The 9,421-nt window shown below is 41.4% G+C and overlaps 1 long non-coding RNA gene across 1 annotated transcript; it reads right to left on the reverse strand.

Moving 5' to 3' along the window:
• Positions 1 to 576: 576 nt before the first annotated feature.
• Positions 577 to 5,909, reverse strand: LOC141147661 (uncharacterized). The gene is made up of 3 exons (XR_012245085.1): positions 5,749 to 5,909; positions 2,929 to 3,139; positions 577 to 654 (listed from the first exon to the last, which is right to left on the reverse strand). It is a non-coding gene; the product is annotated as an uncharacterized lncRNA (long non-coding RNA).
• Between the last annotated feature and the right edge of the window lie 3,512 nt (positions 5,910 to 9,421).

Below are 9,421 nucleotides of genomic sequence, written 5' to 3' on the forward strand. Positions count from 1 at the left end.
CTTACAGATTTTTATTTATTTTTTTATTTTTCCGTGTATAAAACTGCTTTAACTATGTAGTACAAGGGCTTACCTGTCTGCATACAATTCAAATGTGTTTAGGTGTGACCTCATAATATATGGTTTTGGTAAATCTAAATGACAATTGCAAAAGAAGTTTGTATAATGTATGACCAGACTTACTGTCATGTTGACTCAACCGAAAGTAATATTATTCCAATGTGAAGAATAACCTTCTATTTCTAGTACTGGCAGCAACTCAAAAATGTATATTTACCCTCGCTTTCATTACTTTACAAGGCATAGACAGCAATAAAGACTTGACAAGGGTTCTAACACCTCGCCACTAGAAATCTAAAAAAAAAATAGTCTTTGGATAGATTTTAAACAAATAATAGTACAAATTTGGACTATTTGATGATTTAGCTGATTAATGAATCAATTCAGTTATATTTATACAAATTGTTTAATTCAAAGATAAAAAAACACAGTTTAAAAAAAAAATCATAAAAAATAACAACACACGATACTGTAAAAAATACCACATTATTGAAATTAAATTCGTATTTCTTGAAATCCGTCTGTCTTGAGGGTCTTGAGGTTTTTAAGAAGTTCTTTCTATGCCAGATTTCACAGATCTTTTCATGCTTTATACTGCAAGAGGAAGGGTTTGTTTAAAGTAGATGTAAACTTAATCACTTAAATCTCATATAATCATATAATGTTAATGGAATTTCCAAGGGATCTTTACTATGTTTAAAACAACATATTTCATTAAAACCTGGTGATCCCGCCATGAAAGTCCTTCTTCAGGCACTTTTTGTTATAAGGTAACAATGTTCTGTACCTTTCTCCAAATTGTGTTCCTGCATTGTACATCTTGCCACAAAGGCTTCTGATGATGGGGATATGATACACAGTGCTTTAGCACACTAAATGGCATTCAATTGTAGTTTACCTCTACAATAATTCTGTGTTGCAGATATAAACCCTTTTATATCTGCTGTCCTCTACACTCTTGTGTCAGCTGAGTCAACTACCACCGAACAATTGTGGTCAAAGGGATACGTACAAGAGACAATCAGAATGGCACCTACTGTTCATTGACATGACAAAGGTTTTCTTTTTCAGATTTTATAGGTTGGGTCTGGGGCAGCCCTGTGGAACCGGTGTTTTTTGGATCACATGCAGCCCATTTGCATCTTTCTTAGGCCCTCGATGGGTGAAGAATTTAAACTGAATTAGGCCCTGGCTGTTCCCTATTTTATAAAGACTCCATTTCCCAATGTAAGTTTGTAGCTCAATACTTCAGGAAATGGTTAATTAACTCTTTCTCTTGGCTAAAATGTTGTAGTTATTAATATAATGTTAATTACCAAATGGCTATATATATATATATATATATATATATATATATATATATATTTTGCAAATAGACCCTGTCCTGTAACCCACACAGGGCAAAGTGATAGTGTCTTTGGAATGGGCATCCTGACAACCCCCATATACTCACCTGCAGTCCTTCACATCTCACTGCTGCTCCGCATAGGAACATACCCATCATTTCTAGTTTTGAATAAACTCCTCTGTGATACTCCTTGGGTCTAACAGCCAATTGCTAAGCCCATACATTTTCTGTCACTTGACCAGAGTAGTAGTGTCACTGCTAACCCACGTCGCCAACATAGCATGGAGCTGCAGGAGGGTGCAGGTAATGTTAGTATAAATTAGTTAAAATAGAAGTATGGGAAATATTATTTTATTGTTAATCATACTTACCTAGGTGGACGCAGCATCGGTCCAATGCCGCAACTTTTCCCCATCGGCTCTAAGACTGAGAACCAAGCTATCAAACGCCGCTGATTGCTTGGTTCTCACAGCTCCATGAGCTGAGGGCTGGTGACTATCGGCTCTCTGTTCTGCCCCCCCTCCACGCTCACTAGAACTCTGGGCTGTGGAGGGGGTGGGAGGGGCTGGCTCAGGCTCTCAGTGGCTCACTGAGAGGCTGAGCCAGGTGCCAGTCCAGGCAGGTGGGTAGATCCTGCCCATATGGTCACAATACTTCCCGAGCCTGGACCGGCTCTGTGACCTCAGCCAACAGGGGGCTTCAGCTTTCTGTCTGCTGAAAATGGGTCACAGGAGTGCAGAACTAACTGCACTCCTGAGATCCACAGGAAAAGTACAGCCAAATTAGCTTTAAAGTATGTCCTTTGCATAGACACTGCTACCCTATCCTGCATGGTCAAGGTGACAGTAGGGTTGATTTACCAAGACCGGAGAGTGCAAAATCTGGTGCAGCTCTGCATAGAAACCTTCCAGATTCCAGTTTTGTGTGTCAAAGCTTAATTGAACAAGCTGAAGTGTGAAGCTGATTGGCTACCACACACAGCTGCTCCAGATTTTGCACTCTACTGTTTTAGTAAATCTACCCCAGTATCACCCTTAAATGTAGGTGTGAACCTCAGTGGGGAATACTGTAAGGTGCCCCCTTAAAGATTTAGTTCACATCATTTGTCCAACAGTTGTAATTAGGTTTTCTATGCGTTGCATAGAAATGAGTTTAGGGACTACAATTAGAATATTTTCGAAGTAAGCTTAGGACCAGTATTGGGGTTGAGGCTTCAAGTTCAGAGGAAATAGTTTGGTTTGGTAAGAAATTGTCAGCAAGGCAGGAAATGAGGGAGAGCCAGGGAGCAATAAAAGCCTAAAGGAGATTGATTCTTTTCTCACTCTATCCAAAGCTAAGAAAAAAAAGGGTTGGCTTGGCAAACATTTTATGCCTTGTCCTTGAATCATGGCTTAAAACATGACTATTGAAGCTGGGATTATTGTACCAAAACTGGGACAACAGAGAACAATGAAATAGGCTGCTTTAGGCAAAGACCTAAACTGATAAAAATGAGAACAGAAAATGGGGACTGAGCTTACCTGGTTGATATATGAGCCTGAATCCTCTCCTATTGAGACCTGAATCAGACCTGAAAACAATCCGCATGAAGTTCCCGGTAGATATAATGGGATCTGGTAACATCTGTCCACACCATTGTCGCGGGAAACTTCCACCGTAGACCCAAATCCAGTCAAAGACACACAAGTACATGTAGCCTTCCATGTCAAAATTTGTGGGGGTGAGTTTAATCTGGAATGAAACAGATGTACATTTCATATGTTAGGTATCTTGTATGATGAGATAGAAGAAAAGAGAGGGGAGTGCTCAGAAGAAAAATATTTTTTTCCACAGAAAGAGAAAAATATAGCAAAAAAAAGTCATTTAAAAAATGTATAACGTTGGTACTCCAGTAGCAATCAAATACACGCAAAAAAAAAACAAATACAAAGAGAACTAATTCAATTAAACTAAACTACGCTACAGTGTTAATTGTGACATCAAATTTCAAATTCGTTTTAGTCATAGTCTTTTGACTAAAATGCCATTTTAGTTTTAGCCGTATTTTAGCCTTTTGACAAAGCCTCCCGTTCACACCTGTGAGACTTGTCATGCAATTTGACAGGTTAAGTCTCATGACAAGTCGCATCCTATCATTGGCAATGGAGCTGTTCAAATCGCTGCAAAGCCGATTTTGTGGTGCCGCACTGATTTAAAAAAGTATTTCCTGCACTACTTTTGGCAATTTCAGGTGTAACTTGCACAGACATTTGTGCATGCAGTCCCACAGATGTCAGTAAAGTCGCACCGACATTCGGCTTTGAAATCGCTGATTTCAAGTGAAGTTGCACGATTTCAAAGCAGCATTCAATGTGAATGAGAGCTAAAATGCCATTTTGATTTGAGTCATATTTTAGGCATCTGAATTGTTTTAGTTGTATTTTAGTCAACCAAAATCTCCAGTAAATTTTAGTCGACTAAAATCTAATGGGTTTAGTTAAATTGTAATGCATTATTTAAAGTGGTTTTAAAGGCAGGTGTTTTTTTATCTTAATGCATTCTATGCATTAAAATAAAAAACCTTCTGTGTGTAGAAGCCGACCCAGCACCCCCTAATACTTTCCTGAGCCCCCTCTCTGTCCAGCGATGTCCACAAATCCCTCGGCAGTCCAGGATTCCCCCTCAAGATTGGCTAAGACACATCAGCGGTGCCATTTGCTCCTGCAGCTGTCTATTAAAGTAATTTTGCCAATCAGGGGAGAGAGGGGGCGGGGCCGAACGGCAGCTCTGTGTCTGAATGGACACACGGAGCTGCAGCTCGGCTCGGGTGCCCCCATAGCAAGCAGATTGCTGTGGGGCACTTGACAGGAGGGAGGGGCTAGGAGCGCCGGTTTGGGACCCAAGAAGATGAGGATCAGGGCTGTGCAAACCCACTGTTTGTTATTTTTGTTTTTTAAAAAACAAGACTTTACAATCACTTTAAGCATTTCCCAAGAATTGGCAAACTCATTATATACTCATGGAGTAAAAATCTAATAACATGTTATTATTTATGGTATTAAGGTTTGAACATGCACTACAGACACAGATTTAGCCATTGTGATATATAACATCTTTATAAATAAACCAAGTTTCATAAACAAACAAAAATATTGATCTTTAAAACAGAAGTGCAACTTTAAAATATAAAAAAATAAACTCTATTGGCTGTAATGCCTTGCTCATATTACCTGAATATATTACCAACAATAACCACTTGCCAACTGGGAACTTCTACCCCCTTCCTGCCCAGGCCAATTTTAAGCTTTCAGCGCTGTCACAATTTTGTATGGTCATCAACACTGTACCCATATGAAACTTTTAGCAATTTTTCCCCACAAACAGAGCTTTCTTTTGGTAGTGTTTAATCACCACTGGGTTTTTTATTTTTTGCTAAACAAACAAAAAAGATCAAAAATGTTTAAAAAGAAATGTTTTCCCAGTTTGTTATACAATTTTGCAAACACGTCATTTTTCTCCTTCACTAATGTGTGTAGAAGAGGCTGTACTGATAGGCTGCACTGATGGGCACTGATGAGTCAGCACTGGTGGGCACTAATGAGGATGTACTGATAGGCAGCATTGATGGGCACTGATAGGCACCACTGATGGGCACTGATAGGCAGCGGCACTGATGGGCACTGAGAGGTGGCACTGCTAGGCAGCACTGGTGGGCACTGATAGGTGGCATTGATGGGCACTGATAGGCGGCACTGGTAGGTGACACTGATGAGGAGGCACTGATGGGTACTGATTGGCAGCACTGATGGGCACTGATTGGCAGCACTAGTGGTCACTGATTAGCAACACTGGTGGGACTACAATGATAATAAGGACACTAATAATCAGTGCCCTGATTATCAGGGCCGATGTCCCTTTAACATAAGCTAGTTATCGGCTTTCTTCTCTCTGGCTTAACAGACTTGTGTTTAAATCCTGTGATCAGCTGTCATTGGCAGACAGCTGATCACATGGTAAAGGGCTGCTGTGATTGGCCCTATACTTCAATCTGTGAACAGCGGAATCCAAAGGATTCAGCGATCCCAGAGCGTGTGCGTGTGGGCAGCGTGATCACGGGAGGACATCCATGGACACCCTCCTGGCAAGCTATGCCCACGCTGTAGCCGTCTTTCGGCCATAGCACGGGCAAAAAGTCTTTTTCTTATTTTTTTTTTCTTTCAGCAGCTCAGGAAATGCCCCCTACTTATTCTTTTGCCAATGGCAAAATCAGCTATTTCATTGTGACATACATTTCTGCTAAATGACTCCCTTAAAGAGATAGATCGATCTATACATTATTTGGATATATTGCACATCCTTACCCTAGAGGTGGTGGTGATGTTCCATTCACAGTAGACATTATCAGGGTAATTGTTTGGAAAGTTGGGTGAATAGATAACTCCCTCTGGGGCTGTCAGCACACCACCACAATCTGGAAGAGATACAAAACATCTCATTATAACAGCTGTACATGTATTTGGCTCTATATTCAACTGCCATGGCATAGCTTTATAGATTTGGTATATATTATTTACCAGCAGGCTTTTATCAAAACATTATACCTGCACTATAGTAAAAGCCTATAAAACAAGGATGCTGCTGGATAGCAGACACACTGAAGTAGCATATCACATCTTTGTAGTTGCAGTAAAGAACTCCTAGTACTGTCAGAACTCCCTAAAGTACCTATGCAAGAAGTGGCTTTCCAAATGTCAAAAAATAAATAAACCAATGGGTTATAACCCTCCCTTGCTCTATTCAAAATGAAAAAAAAAAGTTACTTCTACTTTAAAGTGATTGTAAAGTCTCTTTTTTTTAAAATAATAAACATGTCATACTTACCTCCTCTGGGCAGTTGGTCTTACACAGAGTAGCCTGGATCCTCCTCTTCTTGGGTCCCTCTTCGCTCCCTCCCTCCTATCGAGTGCCCCTACAGCCAGCAGCTTGCTATGGGGGCACCCGAGCCGAGCTTCCATTAAGCCTAACTCCCTCTCTCTCCTGATTGGCTAAATTACTTTGAATGACAGCCGCAGGAGAATTTATTAAGATAAAAACCTGCCTTTACAACCACCTTAAGGCTGGGTTCACACTAGAGATCGCAGTGGCTCACAGCAGGAGTCCGGTGCGTCTCCATTCACCGTTTCAGGTCTGATTTCAGCCTGAATTCTGGGCTGAATTGGGACCTGAAACGGATCAAAAGACACAAAGGGCTCCTGTGCAATTTGCACTGGAGCAGCTGCGGAGATGTGTGAACCGGCTCCATAGAGAGCCGGCCAAAATCTCCTGCTATGCCAATTGGATGCAGGAAACCCCCATCCAATTTGCAACAGTGTGACCCCAGCCTAGGGCGTAAAGAGTATCTAGTAATGTTGTGTCCTTGTAACTTCCTGTTTACAGAACTGATATGATATATCTCAAACAATGCTATGTACTGTCCTGACTTCCACTGTGAACTATAAAACACTCTCTTTCCCTATGCACTAAAGATAAGATGAGGGGGTGGTGTTCTGTAGGCCTAGCACAGTTCCTGCCCTGGGATGACAATAGATATAGTACAGTAAGTGAGTGTTGTCACCCTAAGTTGTTAGCAGGATCACTAGGTGAAAATAAAGATAAAACAGGCCCGGAAAAATTAAATGCAGCCACCATATTAAAGACTGATTAGCTGCAAAACTACAATTTGTTGTTTTTCTTATCATCTTGGGCTAAAGTTTATGTTTTTCCTTTTGGACAGAATAGGTAAGATAAAGCCCTTTGTCGGCTTTATATTGCGGTTTGCGTCCTTGGTGGTAAGATTCATCCTTCTATTTGTCATGGTGGCCACTGTCACTGGGACAGAAAGTAATAGGAAATCCAAAATGTTAAAATAGTCACCACAGCAAGAAGTGGGGACATATTCTCCACTGGGCACACCTTTTCCTAAGACATCTCTCTAGGGAGGGGATTCTTTTCATTTTAGCGAGACTTCCTTTAATTTTCTGTTGTGTCTCCAGAACAGGGAATGAAAAACAATGTCCCAGTACATGGGCACCAAAAAATAACCCTATATGTGATTTAACCATTCACTGCTCTATCCAAAAATGTTTTGGCCTCGCATACACTTTAAAAAGCCAAAGTCTGATGTTTCAGTTTTTGGTGCAGGATAGTGAGTTGATGTAGGAAACATTGCCAAGCCTAATATTTCCTTACCAAATCAGTTAACAAAAAAAACATTTCCTTACTCTTGTATATGACCCTGGTTCTTGTAGTAGTGGGTGTAGAAGTATTAGCAGTAGTAGTGGTAGTGGTTATTGTAGTCGTCGGTGTCATTCTGGTTGTAGTTGTAGGGTTGGTTATTGTAGTTGTTGGTGTTGTTCTGGAGGTAGTTTTAGTAGTGGTTCTTGTAGTTGTTGGAGTTGTTGTGATTGTGGTAGGAGCAGCAGAATCTGTAGAAAAGCAAAAGACACATTTCAGAATCAGACATTTCTGCCTATCCAGAGTTTTAGACAGCTCTGTCATACAGCACAGCCCCATCTGGAAGGGACAGGGGCCTGATCTTACTCTGGACAGTAAAGAGACAAGCAGAAGCCTGATGAGTTAATCTCTCTATCACTCTGCTCTTTCCTCCCATCAGCATGCTCCCTGCACTGCAACACACCAGACTGCCTCCTTGTGCTGCTTCTTCCTGTTTGATCTTTGCTGTTCAGGAAATTACCAAGTCCAGTTCAGGTACTCACACTACTTGTAAAGTACATTTATTGATGCTTTATAAAAAACAGAACTACAATAATTTGTGTCGTTTATATCTACCTGGAGTTCACCTTAAAGAGGAGTTCCACCCAGGGGGGCCGTCAAAAAAAAAAAAAAAAATTAAAAGTCAGCAGCTACAAATACTGCAGCTGCTGACTTTTAATTGGACACTCACCTGTGCCTGGGTCCAGCGATGCGGGGGATCGAAGCCCCGCTCGTCCCCCCCCTCCGCTCGTCGGCGCCAGCATTTCCACTGTGGGCGCCGGGCTGTGGCTTCACAGCCTGGCACCCACTGCGCATGCGCGAGCAGCGCCGTGATTGGCCGCTCAATCACTTGGGACCTGTAATGGGTCCCAGATGATTGACAGGAGGGAGGGAGCAGAGCGGAGCCCTTCCTGTGCCAAGGGGGAAGTGATGTCACCAGCCCAGGCAAAGGAACAGGCAGACTACGAGGGACCACCTAGCAACAGGCATTTAGAGGTAAGTGAAAAAAAAAAATATCCAAATGTTTTTTTGGGTTTTTTTTAGAATTTTTCCAGGTATTTTTGTTTTTTGGATGGAACCCCACTTTAAAGAGAAAAGTATGAACCTGGAATTTTGCCAGTATGCATTTTACAATCTACAAGTATATGTTACCAGTAGGGATGAGCTTGTGTTCCGTCCAAACACAAAAAACAGCTTTCTTTGTTGGTCGATTGAGCTGAGGAAGAAGATTCTCCGCCTTGGCTGCATGTATATATTACCTATTTTAGGTGAATGATGTATTGAGCCTCCCTACCTCTATGTGTATGTCAGCTGCAGAGAGTAGAATATCCCACTCACAGCTCATTGGCCCAGCACTGTCACATGACTGGTGAATTGATATTACCACTCCCCAGGTCGCCAACAGACAATCTCTGTGATGACTGCAAAACAGCAAGGAGCTGTGAGGGATAGCAGGTAGAGGAAATATATGGGGGGTCAATAGATGCCCTCTCCAAAGACACTTTTAACCATTCCTGCACGGGCAAGGCGATGGTGTCTCTTTAAAGTGGAACTGCACTCTCTGAATCAACATTGACTAATTTTAATCCTTATTTTGCTGGCATTAGTAATAGATAGGAAAGTATATCACATGTACTTGTTTTCTACCTTCTTTCACATTTCTTTAGCTACTTCCTGCTTTCCATGCCCAGGCAAATGATGTCATAATATAAAGAGAGATACGAGCGCACAGGCTCAGGGTGCAAATAACGTTTGCTTATTTAATAGAAAGAAATAAAATCA

This window comes from Aquarana catesbeiana, linkage group LG06 (assembly GCF_042186555.1).
Source record: "Aquarana catesbeiana isolate 2022-GZ linkage group LG06, ASM4218655v1, whole genome shotgun sequence".
Taxonomy (NCBI): domain Eukaryota; kingdom Metazoa; phylum Chordata; class Amphibia; order Anura; family Ranidae; genus Aquarana; species Aquarana catesbeiana.